The 14,603-nt window shown below is 33.1% G+C and overlaps 1 pseudogene; it reads right to left on the bottom strand.

Annotated features, from left to right (window-relative positions):
- Window positions 1-9,220: 9,220 nt before the first annotated feature.
- LOC129398129 (alcohol dehydrogenase class-3-like) lies at window positions 9,221-10,612 on the bottom strand (annotated as a pseudogene).
- Between the last annotated feature and the right edge of the window lie 3,991 nt (window positions 10,613-14,603).

Below are 14,603 nucleotides of genomic sequence, written 5' to 3'. Positions count from 1 at the left end.
CTCTAATATAAAAACTCCAAGTCCAAAGTATTTTAAGCTTTAGAAAGCCTTTTCAAGAGATAACCTGTTAGAAGAGACAATATGCATGTTCATTGTCTGTAATTTTGACACTAATTTAAAACATTAAAGGCTGCAATGTTATAAATGATATACACGTTCATTTCAAATTTTCACCGTACTTGATATTATGAAATGAGTAAGATATAATCCTCAGTGAACTGTTCTCCCCAAACTTACCTTACTTTGTAAACACAAAGACATTATCAAGCTTTCAAGGAAAATAAATATTTGATATTTTCTTTCAGAATGCTATATTCTACTCCTTATAGGTTCCAAATCTTCTTTTCAATTATTAGATATGATATTTTGAAATAATTCTGGAAAAGGAGAAGGAATAGTCATTTATCCATGTATTCACTTTTTGTTGGTCAATTTCTACTACAATATTGGCCATAGACACTGAAGAATTTTAGGAGGAAGTAGGGGAGAGTGTGATGTGGCAGGATGGGGAATGAAAGAATGTGCCATAAATGTTTTGAATTACATGAGCCAGAACTCACTTTTAGCTGCAAGAGTAATAAATGTCACTAGAACATGCTGTATACCATCCTGCATTTCAATATACATTCTCCTTATTTTTGAGTGATTATCTAACTTTTTACCAACTTTCATTTATTTAACAACTAATATTACCTCAGGATTGAATGAATATATTAGACAAAACAGCAAGATAAAATTACAATGCAAAGTAACAAATACCAAAATTTATTCTAGATTTTAAAATTTTCCATTTTATTAGATTTTAAGTGATCAATATCAGGACTATTATATGATAAGATATTCCATTAAAATTCTATTAGCTGAAGTTTTTAAAGGAGAAAGATACCCCAATATTTGAAGATTGATTTTTAAAGAAAATAGTGAGACTGATATTTGATTATTTGATTATGAATGTTTTATACATACTTTTATCATATGTATTAACCATAATGGATATAATAAACAGCAATTACATATTTATAGTTCCTTTGAAAAATTAATTGCAGTTTTCTTTCAGTATTTGTTACTAATTGGATAACAGCAGAAAAAAGCTAATTAAAAGTGCATATAAGAAGTATTTTCAGAAATAGTAATGGAATATAACCAATCTTGCTGTCCAAAGAAAGCAAATACAAATAATATAAAAGTGTATAAAATCATGTTCAAAATGGTATTCATTATAATCCAAGAAATAAAATAAATATCCATGAGTAAATAAATAAGTGGTGGAGAAGGGACAACTCTTCTTTACAGAAAAAAATTCAATACATGAATGTGTAAGTATTGAGAGAAATAGATCAGGATTGTAGAATTACAGCAATAATTGCAATAGGCAAGATCCACTGATGACTTCTAAAATTACTGACTAAAATTCTAAAGAGAAATAAAATATTTGCATAACCTACAGCATACTTTCGGATATAGTCTGTAATTACTATGGCGATTTTAACATACGTGCAAACTTCTCAGATTATTCTCCCTCCAAGAGATGGAGCTGAAGTCCCTTCCTGAGTGTGGGTTGAATATAGAAATTCACCTCTAACGAATTGAGTATGAAAAGGGGAAAGTGGTAAATTTACACTGCAGAACATTGGTAGATACTGCCATAATCTAGTGATCAAGATCAGCATCACCTGTAATAACACATATTGACATCACGTGTCCTCCATATGTGATGAGGACGGCATATCACCTCTCTGATATCTTTCCTCCAAATCCTTATCTTCTGTGTAATCATGAGAAATTCAAAGAAACTCAATTTAAGCAACAATCTAAAAACCACCTGAACATTATTGAAAAATGTTTCCTCATGAAATGTAAGGTAAGACTGAGTAACTCTTACCAACTGAAGGAAACTAAGGAGACATGACAACTAAATGCAGTGCAGAATCCTGGCTTGAATCCTGGAAATACCCATTAGTGAAAAACTGGTAAATCTGAATAAACTCTGCAGTTCAGTTGATAGAATTGTACCAATGTTACTTTCTTCATTTTGCTTATTATAGTTATATATATTATTATAGTTATGTAAAATTTTAACATTAAGGAAAGCTGAGTGAAACATATTTGAAACTCTCTTACCATTTCTAGTATTCTGTAACTTTAACATTATTTTAAAATAAAGAAGTTTTAAAAAGAATATTCAGAATCATTGTTTTATTAAACATTCTTAAAAATTTAAATTCTGTAGTATCACTACAATTCTTGCATCACCTGACAACTAAGATATCCCTGCTATATTTTCCTATATCCTGCCTGGTGTCCTCCATTACATGTTTCTGTGATCATCTGTTATATGTCTTCTGCATGGTGGTATACGGCGTCAGGAACAATTCCTGATTCACAAAGGCCTCATCATTTATATAATAAATTTATGTGAAATCCATTCCCAAATATTTAGAAGGAGTTCATGTTGGGTTTATTGCATTTAATGGCATACTCAATATTGAATTTATTTGATTCAGAGCATTAAGAAGAAAACTATTTCAAAATCAAAATGACATCATTAGTGTACTAAATTGATTCAAATTAATTCTGTATATAGTATTTCATACACAAAATAATTTGAGAAAGGAGTTTTTATAAGTTAATATAAGGTAAGATCTTTAGTTTTTCACAATCTCAAATAATTGTATTGAAATACATTATAAGCTATACATCACAAACAATATTTTAACAGAAAAATAAATTTTTATACATGTACATTTTTTCCAATTTGAAAAAAACTAATTAAAGTCTTCCAATATCAATCTCTAATCCTCTGGGCACCTCTAACAACTCATTATACTGTAACACAGGAACAATACAGTCATTTTAATTATTTCTAAACCTACTGAATACTTTTACGATTATTTTAAAATAAGCCACCTGACAGTGTTCCAATTGTCCTGAGAAATGAAGGTTCATTAGTTTGAGTGAATGAATTGTTTAATAGTGTACTGATTCTTGCCTCACAGGGAATCTGAGGAAGTAGATATGGAAATTTCCACATAGATTCCTGTATTATTCAGAAAAAATATATGTAGTTTTACCAAAATGTATGAGTTTAAGTTTTTACAAATATTAAATAATAAATTTCAATATTATCTATGCCTTTCAGAAATTTGATTTATATGTTTTTAAGTACAAATAATATCTCAGTAATTTCTTCCAGAGTTTTCTATGTTCTAAGGACTATACTTCCTTCATGTATTACTGTGTTATTTGAATGGATTGTTTCTGATATATATGTTGATATTTGTAATAGAAATAGACATCCATGCAATGTAATGAATTGGTTTTTAAAAAGAAAATGCTTCATTTTAATTTGCGTAAAAATAAAGAGAAAAGAATTTGTTAGAAGCAAAGTGATATTAAGATTTCCAGTACTTGTGAAACATAAGATAGTGATGATGATCATGATGATGGTTTTGAAGAACATGATAGTAACAAAGCTAACCTTTGACTTCTACACTGTGAGCTTTACAACTCATATGAGGAGAAGGATTGCTTCTATCCCTATTTCATGAATGAAGGAGAGAAAAATGCAGTAAAATTTCTGAATTCAGAAGACAAAGATTGAAAGCTATCCTGGGATTTGATTCCACAAGTTTGCCTAGTAGGTCTGGGGTAGTTTCAAACGTGTGTATTTTATACCACACCCTGTTTTTGTTTTTTACAGTATTTATCTTAGATAATGCTGATGTACTCTTCTAACATAGAGTACATATTCAATAAATATTTACTGTTGAGCTATTGATATGTTTTGGACATTGATATGTCAAAAAGCCATCTTGACTTTTGGAATTATTAACTTTATGACATTATCAATTACGATAATTGGAGCAAGTGCTACATGGGATGGTTGAAAGGGGATTCTTCATGAGATATACAACTCTCAGTGCTAGGGGTTGTTGTTAAGGCTGCAGAAATGAGTTCAATACATCATCCCATGGCTGAAACACTCATTCAGTAATATTTTCAGGCTGAAAAATATTCTGTATGACAATACTCTAAAGATTATAAAAACAGGGTAGAGTCATGAATTTAAACATTTTCTTTGCTAGAATTAATTGCTATTGTACTATGTTGAGGCCTTTACTTTCTTCTTAATGAAAGAAAATGTTAATTAATATATGTTGTATATAAAGAGTTGAGTAAGAACTTTTGCAAATTGTATCCATTTTCAGGGAAAGAGATTTAATTTTTATTGTATTACCTGTGGCCTGGTAAAGTTGTAGCAGTAACACTGTATCCCACCCTAGGTTAGCTGCCCTGGTGTTTTCTAAAGATAACTAGAATTTTTGTATCTTTGTAAACTGGTTCCTGGTCAAATATCTTTGAAAAGTATACCCTGTAAACTTTCTAGATACTATCATCAGCTAATTGAATTTAAATGGCTATTCTCTTATTCCCTTAACAAGCTTTCCCAGTATATTTCCTTCTTGGACTTTCATAGAATTTAGCAACTTACAGGGAAAGAAAAAAGAACTGCATAACTTTAAAGCATAATAATACTAATAAAACAAACTTTAATAAGTATGATGAAGAGTCTTTGTATAGAAAGAAACAAAGTTGTGAGTGTCATAGTAGAGGCTACTTGTTAGAAAGCAAAGATTCAAAAAAAAATAGGTAGTAGCAAACTTGTAAGAGCAAGACCATAAATTCTGATCCATCGTTTCTTTATCAAATATTACAATCAGTTTATCTTCCCTAACAGTCTTCCGTAATTCTGCTTGCATCTCTCTCCTCAGAAACAAAGTCTAGGAGAAAGGCAGAGCAGAGTAAGTTCAATTCCCCTAAAAGCCATTACAAAACGATGAGGCAGCATGATTCAGTGGAGAGGGTACAGGTTTCAGAATCAGATATACCACTCTCTGGATCCTAACTGAAGTCATTGCCTTGAACAATATTCTTGACTGTAAGCTTCAGAACAATATTGCGAACCATTCTAATCACCTGAACATACACATATACATTAAGTTGAGGGCAAATTTATGAAAGAACACTGGAGTTTTTCAAAGAAATATAAAATATTGATCAGTAGCAAATCAAGAAGTGAAGAAAAAAGGCAGATGCAATTCTATAACCTTTATTTATCTATCTAACATTGATCTAACTTAGTTTATATTAGTTCTCTGTGTGTCTCACAAATTGTAGAGCAAGAAAATATGATTGGTTACACCTATATTTAAACTTACCTATTCATCTGCAGTTAGGTCAATAAAATTTAAAATTTGTGTCACATTAAATGCATAAATGGCTTCTGGAATTCTTTTAAAAAGAAGTGCATAGTCTTTGCAAACCCTTTAATAGTGGTCCACTGCATTTGATTTATTAGCTGCTCAGCAAACAAGTTTATTCTCATTTATATAAATGTCCAAAGATGACCCAATTTAATATGATCTAACTATTTCAACTATTACATTATTTCAGTAGTGACTATCAATTTGTTCATGCCTCTCTTTATGACCCTTTTTATAGTTCATTCAGGCTGCAATGACAGAACACCACAAACCAAATGGATTACAAACAACAGAAATTTGTTTCTCACAGTAATGGAGTTGAGGAAGTCTCAAGAACAAGATGCTGGCAGATTTGGAGTCTTTGTGGACCATTTTCTGGTATACAGATGGCTGTCTTTTCTTTGTGTCCTCACACAAGGAAGGAGTAAATGAGCTTTCTGAGATTACTTTTGTAAAGGGCACTAATCCCATTAATAAAAGCCCTCATGACCCAATCTACTCCCAAAGGCCTCACTCCCCCAGTACCTCATACTGGGAATTAGGTTTCAACATATGCATTTGGGGTGGGACGTGTTTACTCAATAGAGCTTCTATATAATATGACTTTGACTGACTTTCCATTTAAAGAGAAGTCTGATTCTTCATCACCACTGGTCTTCAAAGGCCAATGCCATTCTTCATGTTTACATTGGGCTGTTTATGTTGGCTGTCAGCTGAGAGTTCAGCTGGTGTTGTCTATGGCAGCACCTAGGTATGTCCTCTCCAGCATGGATGTTTTGGAGTCATTCTTCATGGCATTGGCCTTTGTCTTGATTTTGGCAATGAGAGATAGCAAATATGATGCACACAGGGACTTGAAATGTTCCTTTGCACTGGTACTTGGCTTCTGTTGATAATGAAAACTCTTCATTCATCACATGAACAAGACTGGGCTGGAAGAATGAGAGAGGCCCTTAGTCTTCTCAGACATTACAGCTCCTAACCTCCACAGACATTGAGGTACCTTAGACCTTCCAGCTTCAGCTGACCTGGACCAGAACTGAAAAACTGCCAGAACAATATACAGAATCATGAAGAAATAATAAATTTGTATGCTTTAACTTGCTTAAAGTTAGAATATCTTGTTTTGCAGGATAAGTTAACTGATACAGAAATTGGAAGTTGGGTACCACATAACCAAAAATTCTAAAACATAATGGCATATGATTTGACATGGTGGCTCGAACAGGATGAAAAAACAAAGTGGAAACTCTAAGAAGACTGAAAAATGATGAGAACTTTGTTAGTAAACATGAAAAAGTAGTGAGGAAACATCTAAACAGGCTTAAAATATGGTGTCTCATATGAAATAGCAAAACAATTAGAAAATTGTACCCTATTGGTAACATGGAAGATGGAAAAAATCTAATGGACGTGTAGACATTGTTAAGGCTATTTCTCAGCAAAATATTGAAACATTGTATGGGAAGAAAGACATGAGTGGAAGAAAACAGTCTGCAAGCAGAATTTAGAGGAAATATAGAAGATCCAGAGTTTGTCTACATGGAGATTAAAAACTATTTCATCTCCATTCTTTCAAAAGCAAATATCCTTAAAGTAAGAAATTATGAGATAAAATTAAATCAAGGGAGTGGCTATAAGTTCTTTAAAAATACTTTTGAAAGATTTAGTGGGGGTTAACTTGTAGACCTTCTAAACTAGGCAAAAGAGCTTCCAGGAATTTTAAAGACTGTTCCATAGTAACCTGATACATGTACCAAACAAGAGAAAGGCATACCTTGAAAATAACTTATCTACATGGTACTTAAAAAACATATAGGCATAAGATATTTGGAAGACAGAAAAATGGTAGAGAAGACAGTTAATCGACAAATGATAGATAGAGCTATAAAAATTCCAATTTTAAAGGGGAAATAAGTAAAATAGAAGGCAGATGATGATTACATATTAGGATAATTCTGGAGCATGTTATGGTAAGGCTATGTTCCAGTTACCTTTTGCTAGATTGCAAATTACATTAAAGCTTAGATGTTTAAAACGAGCATCTTATTTTGTTCATCATTTTGTGGGACAATGATTTAGTGAGATTGACTGGAAGTTCTCAAAGTCTCTTACACAATTTAAAGTCAGATGTTAGCTATGGTGAAAATTCAACAGGTTAGGGCATCCAAGATGGCTCTCACACTTGCCTGACTGTTTATATTGGCTGTCAGCTGAGAGCTCAGCTGGTGCTATTTATGGAAGCACCGAGGTATGGCCTCTCCAGTATGGACATTTCAGAGCCATCAGACTTGTTACCTGGAGACTGCATTTCTAAGAAGAGTGCTTCAAGAGAAATAGAGAAAAGATGAATGGCTTTTTCTGGTCTGAACTCAATATAAATTTCTTCAGACGTCGGAGTGTGAGTTCTTGTGGTATGGGTTGCTAATCATGATGAGGTGAAAATAAATTATTCCAGGTCAGGAGTGCTATTCTTTATAAACCCCATAGAAGCAATTGACCATACATTTTTGGGTCTATTCCTGGACTCTCAATTCTGCTTTGCTGGTCATTAATCTAATCTTTATGTAAATATCACAGTCTTAATTAGTGTAGTTTTATTGAAACTAAGTTTTCTTGGAATTAGAAAGCATAAGTCATTTAAATTTGTTGTTCATTTTCAAAGTTGTTTTGGTATTCTTAGTCCTTGCATTTCCATATCAATATTTGAATCAGCTTGTCAATTTCTACAAAAAAAAAAAAAAACTGCTGAAACTTATTTTCTTTATTTGACTACATTAAAACTTTATTCAACAAAATACCATAAAGTAAAAAGAAAAGTCACAAGATAGACTAGAAGATATTTGCAACATATAAAACTGACAAATGATTTATGTCTAGAATAAAAGAACTCCTAAAAATTATTCAGAGAAAGAGAAATAATTCAATACAAAGTTGGGCACAGGATATGAACAGGTTCTTCACAATAAAGTGTCCATTAGAATGAAGGATTTAATGAGTAATTGTGGAAAATGCAAACTAAACTCATAATAAAACACCATTCCATACTCACGTAATTCACAAAAACTCACATTTACTTTGAAGATAAATTTGGCAATGTCTATAAGGCTAAATGTGTTTATTCTGTGATACACATCTTAAGTAACTAATGCAGTAAGCCCAATGCAGAAGAATGTTCCACTACAGTGTTGTAATACAGAAACTGGCCACAACTTCATGCCTTCAACTGGAGAACAGATGAATTAAGATAGTTCGCGTAATTGAATACTGCTACACAGTACTAAAATTAATGAATGAAAGCTTCACATATAATTATACAATAATGAGTGAAAAAAGAAAAGCTGTAGAATGAGAAAGTATAAGGCTTAAAAATATATAAAACAGTACTAAAAAGTAGATGGTTTAGGTTATACACAGTGAAAGTACAACAACACAGGAATGACAAACATCAAATTTTAGATAATTGTTACCTCTGGAGGGGAGGAATGGCAATGTGATGTGGAAGTGGCAAAATGTTAAGATTTGACAGAAGTAGGTGCTGAGAACTTGGATATTCAGTATGTAATTCACTATACTAGAAATAGTACAGCCACAACCAACACACACATACACCTATTTAAGTCCAGAATGCTGTTTCAATAATACATTTTAGTGCCCCCTGAGGGGCAGATGCCATACTAGGAATTTGGGGTACAGGCACGAACAAGGCGCAGTACCTCCCTTCAAGATAATATCACAGAAGCAGACTTGGCTCCTGATTAACTTTGTCACTGATGGCTAGGATCTGTTCTTTAATCAACGGGACTGAGACCCTTAAAAGTTCAACGAATGTTTCTGAGGTTTCAGACACCCACCACTGCCCTGCTTCCTTTACATTTCCCTTACAGAATGAAGATAATGGGTGGACAAACCATGACAATGATTACAGCATAAAACAAAGACAATTTCTACACAAATGTAGAAATTACTTTTATTATGTTAAAATATTCCTTAATAAGCTAGCAATTATTTATGTGGAGGAGTGTCCAGAAAACAGGTCCATGACTGAATTATCCTTGTCGTTGATCATAGAGATTCATGAATTACACACATAACACTATTCTCTGGGGTAGCTGCGAAGCTCTACGAGGCTGTGAGTTTGGAGGTGCTTCTCCCTGCCTGTTAAGCTGCTCCCATCACATCACGATAGGTTGGACATTATTTTTCTCTTTTGAATTAAATCTTTACAACAGTTCGAATGCTCTTTCCAGAATGCATCAGTTGAAAGGCTTTGTTAATTTCATCAAAAGACAGATTGTGAGTCACAAATTCATCAACTTTTATTTTTTGGACATATATTCAGACACCAACTTTGGGACACTTTCTACACTCTTCCATCCTCCAAAGGCAGTTCCTTTCCATGTGCGACCTGTTACCAGCTGGAATGGACGAGTGGCAATTTCTTCACCTGAAGCAGCTACTCCAACCACCACGCTGACTCCCCAGCCCTTGTGATAAGCCTCAAGTGCTGCTCTCATGACCTTCACATTACCAATACATTCAAAGGAATAGTCCACTCCTCCATCAGTCATTTCAATGAGCCCTTCCTGGATGGGTTTACTAAAACCCTGAGGGTTAATACATTCAGTGGCTCCAAACTCTTTGGCCCTTGCAAATTTATCTTTATTGATGTCCACACCAATGATCCGGGATGCACCAGCCACTTTACAGCCCATGATAACTGCCAATCCAACTCCTCCCAGACCAAAGACGGCACAAACAGAGCCAGGCTCCACCTTGGCAGTGTTCACAGCAGCACCATCACCAGCTGAAATGCCACAACCTAGAAGGCAGAGTTTATCCAAAGGTGCTAAAGGATCTATTTTAGCAACAGAGATATCAGCTACAACTGTGTATTCAGAAAATGTGCTGGTTCCCATGTAATGCAAAATTGTCTTTCCTTTGCAAGTAAATCTGCTGGTACCATCTGGCATTAAATCTTTCCCTTGAGTGACTCTTATCTTCTGGCAAAGGTTAGTTTTAGGATTTAGACAAAATTTGCATTCTCCATACTGTGGGATGTAAAGTGGGATGACAGTGTCACCCGCCTTCAGCTTAGTATCTCCCTCGCCAACACTTTCCTCAATTCCAGCACCTTCATGTCCCAAGATCACTGGAAAACAACCCTCAGGATCAGCTCCCCTCAGGGTATAGGCGTCGGTGTGGCAAACCGCAGTGGCAATGATCTTGATTCGAACTTCATGAGCCTTTGGGGGGTGCCACCTCTATCTCCTCTATGGAGAGAGGCTTTCCAGCCTCCCAAGCAACTGCAGCCTTGCACTTCATAACCTGGTTCGCCATGTCCACGGATTCTGAAACTTATTTTCAGATTGTGTTGAATACAGAGACCAATTTTCAGAGAACTGAATTCTTAACATTATTGAATCTCCCAAACAATAAACACAGTATCTATCCCCATATATTTAAATCATTTAACATTTGTTTCAGCAATATTCTAGTGTTTCAGTACACAGAGAATGCACATCTTTCCTCAGATTTGTCCCTAATTATTTGAATGCTTTATAATACCGTACATTTAAAATTTTCAATTTGATTCTTAATTTCTAACGTATAGAAATACAATTGAATTTTCATATTGACCCAATTGACTGCAACTTTGCAAAACGCAATCGTTTTAATAACTTTTTTGTAGATTCCATAGGACTTTCTACATATGTAGATGATCATCAGTATACCTCCTACAAATGTGGAGGCACAGAAAAGTAGGACAATATTAATAAATTCATATATTTTAAAATCTCGATTTGTTTCGGCTCCTCACTTTGTCTGGACCTTGCTCAGAAGATCACAGATTGCCCGGTGAATTTTACGATCTATAAACTATACCATTAGTATAGTGCCTCATGGTTTCCCTGTCTCTCTCTCTCTCCTACTGAGACAGCCAGGTGGGAAGAGGTTCCCAGAGAAACTCCAACCAGCCTGCGCACTGGGAAGAGTTCACATAGGGGTGGAGCCACAGAACTTTACATCCTTTGCAGTGGGGAGGATCCCGGCCCCTCCTTTTCTTGGGTGGAACTTGGAATTCAATCTGTGAGGCTCGAAACCCACTGGCAGAGAAACACATACTCTGGCTTTAGTAACAGTCTCTGTTTCCTCTTTTCTTCCTTTTCACCCAATAAAACCCTGCCTTACCCTTCAAATTGTCTGCAAGCCTAATTTCTCGTGGCCGTGTGACAAGGACCCTGTCTTTAGCTGAACTACAGAAAAGTCCTGGAATGCTACCACCTGTTTTTCTCAGAGAAGAAAAATCACAGTCATGGTGACTTGCTTTCCTTTTATTTAGATAATTTCAACATAGGCCATTTTTTGGTTCCAACTATTTCTCTTTAGTAGCATTTTTTCAAAGTGTGATGCAAGGATTCCAGTGAGTCCTCAAAACCTATTCTGTGGGTCTGTGAGATCAGATATCTTCGTAATACTAAGATGTTCTCTTTTTTTTGTTTCTGTCTGTCACAGATCTATAGTGCAGTTTTCCACTGGACACTTAAAGTGATTTTACACCAGATTGAATGCTTTCTCAGATATGAAGATCCAGCAGTCTTCTATTAAGTTGTATATTAAAGTAATTTGAGAATATGTAAAACAAGGGCAGTTCTCCCTATAACATTTTTTGTTGTTGTTTGGAAAATATTATTTTTTATCAAGATCATGTTACTTTTGTTAATAGATAGATTATTGTTATTTTAAAATGAATTCATTTATAATTATTTTTAAACATTCTGATTTAATTTATTTTATGGTAACTATCCATAGATATAACCAGTGGTGTGCTGGAACTAGCTTTCCTGGGCTTGTGAGAGCTAATTGTGCACATGTCTTTCCAATTGTTTGTTCAGTGATATCACATTGGTAGTCTGACATTGAAAATGGTAGAAGTATTGACATCACAACAATCAGTAAATACAGCAAATAAGGTTTGTTCACCCATTTCTTCCCCGAGAGCCTGTTGTTAAATATTTATCACATTACTGGATAAAACCCTCCTGATCAAAATGTCTTTCGATTCCTTGGAACAAAAAAGTTTGAGAACAATGGCTCCATAGCCATCAGTGCAATGCCAGCTAATATCGGTTTGAAAAATATTAACTTTTATTAATAGAATATCTTTTTTACCAATTTTCAAACCTCTTTAGCAAATGTGTAGAAACATATGGGTCACATGCGAACATTGTTCCAAGTTTTGCTTTAAATCTATGCATGTCTAATTGATCTGATACTGGGGAAATTCAACCACTAACACTATGGCTCTTCCAATAAAAGTTTTAGATGCTCATTTATTGATAGAAAAAAATCAAACAAACAAAAAGAATAAATCCACTACACTTCCATAAAAAGAAAAGCAAAGGAAAGGACAAACCTGTTTTGTTGAATCTTTGCAGAGAATACAGAGATGTATTTTCTTTGTTCTAATACAATGGTACAAAACCAATCCATGCATTATTTTAGAGTGGCTGAGTCCTTTATTTAAAATAATTATTCGCTAGAAAATAAAAACTATGAACTTTAATTTTAGTTCAATCACCTACTAGATATTTGAACTAATTGACTCTTAGTGGCTGAATGACCTTGGCCAAGTTATCTGTACCAGTTGTAAAACTGGGATAATTGTACCAGTACTGTCCAAATCACAAGACTATTTTAAGTATCAAATGAAAAAATTAGTGTTAAAATACTTTGTATATAGGACAGTGTTCTGTAAATACATTACAAAATAAAACATTAATATATGCATAATGTTATAAAAACATAATGGAAAATATAAATCATATAAATACATATTTAAATGAGTAGGAGGCAATATTACCCAAATACATTTATTGATATATTAACATTTTTGTTTTATTAATATAAAATTTACCTAGAATATTCAATATGTAAATTCTCTTTTTTCTGTAAAAATTAAGAATAAATATTATGTTTTCTGTTTTCATTAAAATACAAAAAATAAGGGATTACATACCAATACATATCTACAGGTATTAATACAAAAATAAATGTATGAACTTGTATCTATTGCTACACTTTTATTAGTAGTACAGAATGTCTTTTTTACTACAATAGTAGTCAAAGAGCTAAGATTAAATTGTAATCAAATTCTACTTATTGTGCATGCTAATAATCTTAAATATTTCATTTTTAAATGAACATTTAAGCATAAAGTTTCAAATATTGAAACTAATACAACTTGAAACTAATACAATGTTATTATCAGAAACTAGCACAGTGCTAGGAATTCATAGATTTATTAAATACTGAATTCCAAGTTGTTGAACTTGGGAATGAATCTGGATATACTACTTTATTATTATTTTTAAATGGGATTTTGAAGTATGGGTACTTTATATTCTGAGACAGCCAAATAAACATGCGTTTTAAATTGGTAAGCTAAGGTTTACAACACTTACAATAAAACTCATTTTTCATGGGATGACAGTGGAGGAAATTGAAATCTGCTGCTCATTTTATAGCTGAACAAACTTCTAAGGGGTACATGTATTTGTATATTTTATGTGATTCCCTTTGTAAATAACTTGTTTAAGACTTTTGAGATTTAGCAATATGTAACAATGAATATGCATCTTATGAAGTGATATATTTTATTGTGATTCACTTAAATATTGTTTAACTTTAACTCTGTTTTTTACCTCCATTTCTATTACAGTTCTTTCAGTTGATTTTTTAGCTGCTGCTAAAATCCTACACAAAACATTAAATGTCAACAAAGTTACAGTTTCAAATTTTTATTATTGGTGTCAAACACATAAGACACTGATGCCCAATAAAAAATATTTGTAAATATCAATAGTCTTAATTGTTTAAGAACTATATCACATTTTGACAAAATATACATTACTAATTTTGGGGGTCTAGTCTTTTTTTGACACTTTCATTTTCTTATAGAAATTTATTTTAATTGGAAATACATTGAAATGTAGGCAATATGGAATATCCATTTACGTAGGTCAAATTATTCTTCATAATAATTTCAACCTTATATAATTGCAAATATATTATGCACACACAATTATGTACATAAATACGTACATTAAACTTATAGTGAGATTATAAAAACAACCAACATCTAATTACTCAATTTCACTACAAATTTTCAAAAACATCTGGTTTCATAAATCTAGCTCTTAATGTAAGGTGTTTAGCATTACTATGTGTTTTTGGTGGTATTTAAACAGAATTTTTTTATAAGAAAATCAGTGATGAGAATAAATACAAATGAACTGCAACAATGCCTTTGTCATAAATGGTTCCCACTTTGTGTGA

This window comes from Pan paniscus, chromosome 5, assembly GCF_029289425.2.
Source record: "Pan paniscus chromosome 5, NHGRI_mPanPan1-v2.0_pri, whole genome shotgun sequence".
Lineage (NCBI taxonomy): Eukaryota > Metazoa > Chordata > Mammalia > Primates > Hominidae > Pan > Pan paniscus.
This window is presented reverse-complemented; position numbering and strand designations above follow the sequence as displayed.